At 38.3% G+C, this 10,112-nt stretch overlaps 1 long non-coding RNA gene across 1 annotated transcript; it reads right to left on the bottom strand.

Moving 5' to 3' along the window:
* Positions 1–1,016: 1,016 nt before the first annotated feature.
* On the bottom strand, positions 1,017–2,326 carry LOC112435233 (uncharacterized). Its single transcript, XR_013099278.1, has 2 exons — positions 2,013–2,326; positions 1,017–1,454 (listed from the first exon to the last, which is right to left on the bottom strand). It is a non-coding gene; the product is annotated as an uncharacterized LOC112435233 (long non-coding RNA).
* Between the last annotated feature and the right edge of the window lie 7,786 nt (positions 2,327–10,112).

The raw sequence follows: 10,112 nt of genomic DNA, 5'->3' as shown, positions 1-10,112 counted from the left end.
CCACATCAACTGCAGGTGGAAGCAAATTCTCTAAAATCTTCCTGGACACCTGCAGATGGGTCATACTGGGGTCACTTAAAAGCAGCTCAATGTGTGAGCGCCAAGTCTCATAGTCTGTCTCATTGTTAGGCCTGGGAGTTTTCCCTGAGAAGGAACGGATGCGCATTGAAGAATGGATCTGTGATCCAATGTCATCCTTCCTTAAAATATGCTCAACAACGACCTTCTGAACTTCAGGGGGATTTACATCACTAATCACTATTGAAGGCTTCTGTACACGCAAGGGTGGAACTGGAGTTGAGACACCTTGGTCACTGCTTACCCTTGAGGGACCTGAAAGCAACTGGGGCTGTGGTATTGGTGTCTCATCAACAATGCTATCATGTAAGACAGAAGGTGCCTCATCTGTATTCTCAGTTGTCTCACAGATTTGTGATATCATCTCTTTCAATACTTCCTCATAGGTTTTGCCACTGAGCTTAGCCAAGCCCTTTAATTCAGCCAAGTATGACTTCGTGACACCTTCACCCACCTTAGCAGTGTAAACGCTTGCCAAGGCCCTCACACAGTAAGAGACATTTGGTTCACCCTCTGCAACATACTTGTATGGCATAAGAGGCTCTAAAGCTTCTACAGCTGAGCCACTTGAGTACTCAACAATCAGGTTTTGATGAAACTCTGAGGTAGCATCATCCACTGGCAAAAGGGTTTTAACACCACCATACTTTTTCAAAAACTCTAAAACTTCTTCATCTTTCTCTGACTTCGTGATCCCACTCACAATAACTGCATTGGGAATTTTTACACCTGAGCGCTGGACAAAATCCATGTCAGACACAATTTCTCATTACTGATGTTTAAAAATTCTTAGGCTCCTGGCTGGCTCGCCACTTATGTAACCCAACTTGTGAATTATTATTAAGAATGACCGAACTCCCACTAGCCAGTATCAGAAGATCTAGGATCGGCAGGAGCCCAAGGTATAAACACCAATAAGAAGAGACCACACCACAATATACTGTTCACAAATTTGTTATATTTGACACACAGCAGCTGCAACAATGTAATGAAAAAACAATAAAATAAAATACAAAATATTTCCCCCAAAATAACAAACTAAATAAAAGTGCGCGCATACAGCTTTCTCTGAGTCAATTATATGAGTGGATAATGTCTGATAACTGATGGATCGTTGGGGCCCGTTCAGTTTGTTTAATGTTTGTCCTACCACACTCCGATGAAGGAAGAAAGTTCGTAGTCCTGCAGGTATCTGAAGCTTCAATGGGAACGAAACTTTGGCTTCAATAAAACCTTGGCAAATCCTTTTCAATTTCGGGTTGGCTCGCCATCCAGTTAACTGGAACTGTGGAATCACTGCTCCTCGATGGGGCTTGCTTCAGACTGGGTCCGTCTGTCGAGTCATCCTTTTACCAGATAACAAAAAAAAACCTGACCTATAAACAGGTCACAGGTCCATATAGTCACATTCACCGTTGTGAAACAGCCACACTTACTTAAAACATTCAAAAATGAACAATAAGTATTAGTGTAACTCTATATCTTAATTCAGCTAGCTCTGTTGTACAACAAAATTATATCACTGCAGCATCATATCCTCTTAGATGAGCTATAATTTTATCAACCTGACGGCTGACAATGTTCTCAAAAAAAACACAGCTTCTATAGTTAACACTGTAGCTGCAGTCAGCAACTCACAGTAGCTCACCAGACTTGTGCATTATAACCAACTCAAAGAACACAACTGAAAATCTGAGAATCGGCGTACAATTGGATTAACTTGTTAAACATAAAACTGATTAGCACCATTTCTTTTGTTTTTTTTCTTAAACGTAATATGATTGCAGTCACTAGCCATTTCACACACAGAACACAGTCAAATTCTGCTAGCGTGAGCGCTAGCAGTTAGCTTAGCGGCTAGCGGACTCGCCGTCCCGTTAAGTCTGCCCTTTTTATCCTTAACAAATTAGGTTTTCCCCACTTTTCGTACTCACCGTTGACAGGGTGAAACTCTGAACAACCAAAAACAACTGCAGCAGACTTGCTTTTAACTCCTAGCGATTCGACTTCGGGAACATTAGTTTCTCTGGCACATGGCATTATATGAACAGGAACGAAATGGCAACACAGGAAATCATGTGATCAAGGTCAACAGCAAGGGTCACTGGGAGCTCATTGCTGATTGGCCAAGTTAAATGACAACAGATAATCTTATTGGTCCACATCTTCCTTTAAACATAAAAGAAATGACTAAATTCTTTACATTATACATGAAAAAAAAACTACTTTCCACTGCTCTTTTTTTCTAGCTGGGCTACACTAAACTTCAAAATACCAGTCAACAATCAAATGAGACATTATTATCTCTGTCCATCTTTTATAGAGAGTCTTGGAGGATAAAAGGCTTTGTTTTTTTTTAATTGTTAGGGCAAAGGTAGATTTTGGTTTATGTTACAATTATGGCAAAGATCGAATTAAGGCAAGTGATAAAAATAGGGGTAAAGTTAGTCCAGCGCTCTAAAAAATTATGCGGGTTAATGTAATGTCATCTGGAGTGCTTTATATGTTGTTCATCTGTCCCTATTACAAAAAGGGGCATTTCTCAAGTGTTGTAGTGATTAAGGTTCTCATTGGCGATAATGACTGCTTTTGTGTTTTTTACCTTAACTTAATCATTTAATATAATAATAATAATAATAAAAACATATTAGACGATCAGGGTTATGGCAAGGGATATGAAAGAGCAATTTAAGTATTTTAAGCGTAAATGTTTTATTCAGGGAGAAAAGATAAGATGAAGTGGTGACTATGCTCACAAAGAAAAAGGCACATTCAGCTATGTACTGCTATTTCTCAGAAACCCATTAGTGGAATTCTTGGCGTCCAATTGTACAATGCACTTGGTTCAAGCTTGATTTTGACAAGAAGACAGTGACCATCAATATTCAGGAAATCTCATGATGCATAGACCTGCTTTCCATATTCATTTCTTAAATTCATCAAACACACTGACATGTTCGCTTATTTGGCACAAATGTGTAATACTGTAGTTCTCTATGTTTTTTTTTTTTGTTTTGTTTTTTTACAGTATGTCAGACTGACGGCTCACCAAATTACAGTACATATTTGCATTTAATTGCAATAGTAAGGTTAAAAGGGCCTGTCAGTTCTTAGTACCAACCTCATTTGGGACTTCAGCAAGCGAGACAATCAGGCTACTGAATGCACCCATGCTTTTTGTCATGAGAAATTACCAGCAGCTTGTTTAATGTCTTTAGGATTATAGTTATGTGAATGGTAATTACAATCATGGTGATGATGATTAAAATGTGGATGCCTCCAAGGTAAAACAAAATGAGAAAGAATAAAAGGCTGCAAATGAATCGGTTGGTAAATGATCAGTTACAGACTCTGAAAAACTAGATGTTCTGAAGAGTGGTTATCTTTGGATAGCTCAAACTGATTAAACGAGTGTAGTATCTCTGCAGTCTTACTTTCTTCAGGTATCTTATCCTTCATTTAGTTAAAGATGTTTTACTATTTTTCCAAAAGAGATTACTTGCAGAGAACATTTGATATGTTGTGTGTAGTTCCAGTTCCAGGAAACATTCATATTGGCTTACACTTTAATACCAGGAAGACAAACCATGAGCTGATGGTTATTGTGAATCTTTGAACTGAATCACATATTTTCAGGCAGTGTGGATATTTATTTTGTTGACTTTTCCCAGAACAGTAATACAGTGAGGCAGTTAGTCAAACATATTCAGAAACAAGCAAGGAGGATATGTTTTTCACTCTTTCAGGCAGCGATATTGAAGGGCTCATTTTGAAAGACAATACTGTTGCATGTGGCAGAGTAATTCAAAGCTACTCACAACTGACCAACATGCAAAAGTGCATCTTCTGGACTATGAATTAAGAAAAAAAAAACCCTGGTAAAATGTGATTGTATATATTCTACTAATTCTAAAATTATTAGAGTTTTATTTATGTTTTTGTTTTCAGTTTTAAAAGCTATGTCTTAAGAACCAGAGGCACTGATTGGAGCTTATCAGCATACCAATTCAGGGTCAAAGAGGGGGCAATGGAACCTATCTCAGCTGCTATAGAGCGAGAGGCAGGGTGCACCCTCGCCAGCCTGTTACAGAGTTAACACAAAGAGACAGACCATTCACATTCACACCTATGGGATATTTAGATTCACCATTAGCCTGACCCCACTAATTGCATGTCTCTGGGCTATAGGGGAAACTGGAGTACATGCAGGGAACCCACAGAGACATGGGGAGAACATGCATAGTCCACATGATGGACTCAAACCCAAGACCTTCTTGCATGTGAGGCAACAGTGCTAACCACCATGCTACCATGCTGCCCAGGACCCTATACCCTGCCTCTCACCCCATGACAGCTTGGATAACAGAAGAAAAACTAATTATATTTCTTGTTTGGTTCAGTGTGTAGCACTGTCACCTCATGCTACAGATCTTTTGTCTATGGAGTGTGAATGTTTTATCTTTGCCTGCATTTTATCCGGGTGCTGTGGTTTCCTCCTGTAGTTCAAAGATATGCTTGTCAGGTTAATTGTTGATTCTTTGTGTTATCCCAGTGATGTTGCACAGTGGAATTCCCTAACCTATAACAAAGTGAGTGTCTATGTAACCATGAGGAAAACCGATAACGATGTCACTGCTAGAGGAAACTGCATACCAAGATAAAAATTGTGAAAAAATATTGACAGAAATACAACTGATATCTTTAGGACTGTACAACTTGTTGAAGTGTACTGATTTTTTTTCAGTGTTTGTTCAAGTTCGAAACTCATTCATCTGTACAGTACAGATTGTTTTTAAGTTAGACTTATAAAAGCAGACTAAAGGGTGAGACAGATTTAGACAGAGTCCCATAGATTACACATTCCAAATCTTTTTATTTTTTGTGTGTAATTTTCTGGCAAAATTGCCATTTATAACCACAAAAAAAAGGGGGGGGGGGGGGGGTGATTTTGAAAGCTTCTTTGAAATCACTGAATCAAGCATCACAAAGTGCCAAAAGTAATTTACAAAGAAACACATCATGGCAGTGTGCAGAACTGGTAACATCAATCGGTGGAAAGAAATCACATTCATTTTGCCGCAAAACCAACAAATGGCAGTCCTGATGGCAGAGGGTGGGTCATTTTATGGCTGCTATTATTTCTGTCTGCACGCTGTCAACTAACTCTTAATATGTTTCAAACGAGTCAGCATTCACTTTGCTGAAACTGGGTAAGAGGCTGTCTTTTTCATGTAACAAACAAAGGTAGCTGTGCAAACTTTTTAAAAAAAATGTATTTACTTGTCCAAACTTTAATTTCAAATTCATTATTTTGTTATGAATTTTACTTATTCCATGTGATGGAAAATGAAGTGCAATCAGATGGTTGTTAATAATAAAAAAATAGATCCATATTTTGCAAACATTCGTCTTTTCCTAAGAGCTGATATTATTGACAGTCTTGCTTCACATGCCAGCTAACATAAAATGCTACAGTTCCTCACTTGGCATTTAGCTAAATCACCAAAGCAAATGTTGATGTTGTCAGGCCCAGGAGGAAGTGTGAGCAGATGTGGGTAATCTGTGTGCCAATAGGATCATGGGGGGTATGACAGTAAGGTGTATCATGAATATGGCAGCAGGTAATGGACCAAGGGAACCCTTGAATGGAGCTCAAGCAGGCAAACAAAGGCATCAAAGTAAGCTCTCAGTATCGCAACTAAAAAACAAAAACAAAACAGGATTGAATAGCGCAGCTCAGAGACACAGATCAAACAGTTCACCTTTTATTCATGTGAACTATTGCTGACAGGTCAGACACAGAAAACATGGAAGATGCGGTGAATCCTCATGCAGGTACTTCAAAAGCTCAAGACGTCTACAGGGTTAAAACTTTCCACCATCAACTGCAAGTCCCAAGTGCACTGCAATACTGCAATTTTCTTTTCTTTGTCCAAGGAGGTAATTAGGAGCAGCCAGCATTTGAAATTCCTCAGGTGGTGAGCAGGTTAGGGAAGATGACCTTGATTGTAACATCAGATGGTCAATAAAAAAAAAAGACACACAAAAAAAAGATGGGCCACTAACTCTACTCTATTATCACGTCATATTTCATGTTACTTAAAGATCTACTATAAAATAAAATTTGAAACCATGCAGTGTTAACTGGAGCAGTGACCCATGACTGTTTCAGAACTACCCTTCACTTAAAAAATATATAAGCCAACTTAAATCTCAAAGCTGCACTGTTTCCCTGTCACATACCTCTCCTCAGTGGAGATTTTTGGACAAAATGCTACTGACACTCCTGTTCAGTGCAGGAGCACACGGCAGAGATGCCCATACACCATCTACACCAACACAAGTGAAGCATCAGGGCATTTCCCTTCTTTGAGGATATGTCTATAGTCTTAGTATAACTTGAAAACTAGACCATTTTTTAATAAGAACTTTGGGTAGATGTCTTTCTAGATGAACATATGGCACATGTTTCAGCATTAGGGGAGTTACTATATATTTAGCAGTACTTAAACTGTAACATTTACAAATATGGTATCATGTTCTGAGAAATCTTGCTCTTAAAAATGTTATTTCTGTAAAGATTTTGTAGATGGAATGATATAAATTCTCTTTAACTGTCTTTTGAGTGCAAATTTGCTCATTTAACAAATCATCATTTGTTTTATTTGTTTACTTTCAGAATTGGATTTTCAATTACATCAGTAAAGTGAATTCATGCAAAGCAAGAAATTTTTTCAATCTGCCACTGAGATGCCATCTACACCATGTAGATGCCACCTAAGGGTTTATCAGTCTCCAGATTTGAAAAGTTTTGCTTAATTTATAACTGGTTACTTATTTAAGTTGTACCATTTCTAAACGTGCTGTTAGCACAATATTGAACAGTAAGGCCCTGCAGAGGGTGGTGACAGCAGCCCATCTCTGAAACAGCCCTAACCAACATCTGTAGAGTCTGTAGAGTCATCAGAAGGACAGTAGCCACCCTCGACAGACACTGTTCACACTCATACCATTAGGAAGACAGTACAGTGTGAAAGCAAGAACAAGACTGTAAAACAGGTACCACTGCCCTCTTTTCTGACAGTGTAGAAATAGCTTTGCACCCCAACCTGCCCCCCCCACACACACACAGATGCATACATGGACATACACAGAACTACACATTTTTAGTATATCATTGTATGCCATGAGTTTAAAGTGAATGTATTTTAGGTACTTTTCAGCTACTCTTCTATTTCCAAGGGATCGCCACAGCAGATTAATTTGGATGTTTGATTTTGCTTGGGACCATCACTTGAAGTACATTAGCTTGTAACTCACTAAGGCTTAGCATGAGTCTCCCCCTTGTCTCAAACCATGAAGCTTATGTGTGTGTGTGTATTAACTACTACATGGAACTGCTCACCTTGTCCCTTAGATTAACTGTGTATTAATGTATCTCTGTGTTAGTTATGCAACAGACTGGTGACCTGTCCAGGGTGTACCCCACATCTCACCCTATGGTAGCTGGTAATAGCTCTAGCCCCTCCTCTCCCGACTGTGATAAGCATGAGCGGAAGAGGCTGGATGGATAGATCGTGCAGTCACGTAAAGACTATTGGCAAGATGGTGATGGCTGATGGTGTTATAAAATTTATATTCACTATATTAATTTATAAATGGGAAAACTTGCTAACTAATGAATTTATATTGCTGTGTGAGAGATGTATTACAAAAATGCAGGGCCTATACACGTCCCTGCAGTGATCGGTAATGAAAAAAAAAAAAAAAAAGGTAATGTTTTTGTTTTTTTAGTCTGACTTGGATTGCTATATTAGCAATACAACATCCATTTAGAATATATGTTCTAAAAAACATCTTACCTTCAGAATTGATTATTTAAGACTCATTCCTGGTGATGAATAAAAGCTTGTGTAAAATGTTCCAGCTTGTTGCATCACACCCAGCTAGGATCATGCCCTGGAAACAAGCCGATCACTACCCCCTGTTTGAGACCTTGAAACAGATCTGCTGGTTACCCGTTTGCAAATAGCTAAACATTTAACCTATTCAGTGAAAGAAATTGGGCAATGCTAGCTCTGCTGTGGCGCCACTCCAGGCAGGATCAGTGGCTGCCACTCATACTCACAGATCAGTTAGAGCTAAGGCCTGTCACTGCCTGGCACATGAGCTCGGGGGGGTGTATGGAGGGTACCCAGAGACAGAGAGGTTTTGTTTCTTTTTCTCCCTTCTCCCTTCCTCATAACAGTTTTACGTATTTCATGTGTGTAGCTGGAACACTGAATTGCTGCTGGTGCTAAATTTCATTTGTCAACAAATGAATCAATTGGAATCAATTTGTAAGTTTTTGTTTTTTAACATTGAACATTTTAGCACAAAGACTTCTCCAAACGTATCACACAGAGCATTATTGGTAAACCAATGAAAGTAATCATCAAACGATAAAAATAGGACCTAAAGTGCATATATGCACTTTAGGTCCTTTATTTTGTCACAAAATTGTGTTGCTTCATAGATGCTTTTATGCTTTCGAGCATATTTATTTATATTATTATTATTTAGAACATTCATAGTTTTATATTATTAATATTCATAATTATTTTAGACAAATACAGGATCAATCAGGACCATCAGACAGGTGAGCTGTCACATCTGTTCACAGCAATGATCCACATATTAAGTGTGATCATGGGCCATAAACTTACAGTAAGCATTTCCAGTATTTCAGATTATTGTTCTGCTGTTTTTGTGCATTAACTTTTTCTGGACTATTTAAAGAGGAGGTTTATCCAAATTGTTCTTAAAACCTCTTGTGGAGCTTTTCACTCCTCATGTCCTCCACAGGAGCTGATCCTTCTTGTGTCACCAGCCACCACTGGTATGTACAAAATTTATGTATGTTTGAATGAACCAGTGGCTCTCATACATCTCCCCAACATTTTATCCTTGAATTCCTTCATGTTTAATCTGTCTCCATATTGAAGAGGGCTGGCGCGATCAGTTGTGGCTGCAAATCAGCTTTCCTCAATCTAGGAACAACAGTGCCTCCTAGGGTAACAAAAAACAGTGCATTTGTCTTCCTTTTCCTCTTTTTCCATCTCTTTTTCTTTGTTTTTGTTATTTAGGGCTAGAACTAAACTACAGTATTTTTGACAGAAACATGATTCACACTACTTAAAGACAACTTGATGATGTTTGAGAGTGACAAAGTAGAAAGAAAAAACGTTAAAGAGAACATTTAGAAATAATTGATTCATATATGGTAAATGCATCATCAACAGTGAGAGAAAAAAATTTTGTATCTAATTTGGCCATGCAAAGAAATACAAAGGAAGATCAACAGAAGTCATGGATGAAAGTGTTTAAATGCCTCTAAGCTTTCTGAAGTATGCATATATATCCAGCAACTTGTTTCCAGTTTTAAAACAACTAAACATAACACAGCTTTTTTTTTAATCTGGTGTATTATCCCTACTCACTTTCACTCCTACAGTATCTATTTACTGTAAATGACCACTTCTTTAAATGAACAGCGAGCATGCTGTATTATAGTACTACCCGTGACACAGTGAGGGTAATAATTATTTGATTCCCAGCTGAATTTGCAAGTTGGCTCACTTACAAAGAAATTAACAGTGTCTATTAAAAAAAAACAAAAAAAGTTTATGAATTTAATTGCATTTTCCCATATACTGGATATGTGCCCATGTGGGCCACATGGGCACACGACCGACCAACCGATCGATACTCCTGATCTCAGTGTATTATGTAAATAACACCCACCTGTCCACAGAATCATTTCTTCCAATCTAGCCTCTCCACCACCATGACATCAGGGACAAGACTGTAAACCTGCATAAGGCTAAAATGGGCAACAAGACCACCAGCAACAAGCTTGATGAAAAAGGTGACAACTGTTGGTGCAAAATGGAAGAAATATAAAATGACCATTAATTGAGAAAGGAGATAGACATGGAATCAATGTACCTAACTGCAGCCATTAAAATATTTTTGTAGAACCTTGGCACAGTATA

The sequence above is a fragment of the Maylandia zebra genome, linkage group LG7 (genome assembly GCF_041146795.1).
Source record: "Maylandia zebra isolate NMK-2024a linkage group LG7, Mzebra_GT3a, whole genome shotgun sequence".
Lineage (NCBI taxonomy): Eukaryota > Metazoa > Chordata > Actinopteri > Cichliformes > Cichlidae > Maylandia > Maylandia zebra.
This window is presented reverse-complemented; position numbering and strand designations above follow the sequence as displayed.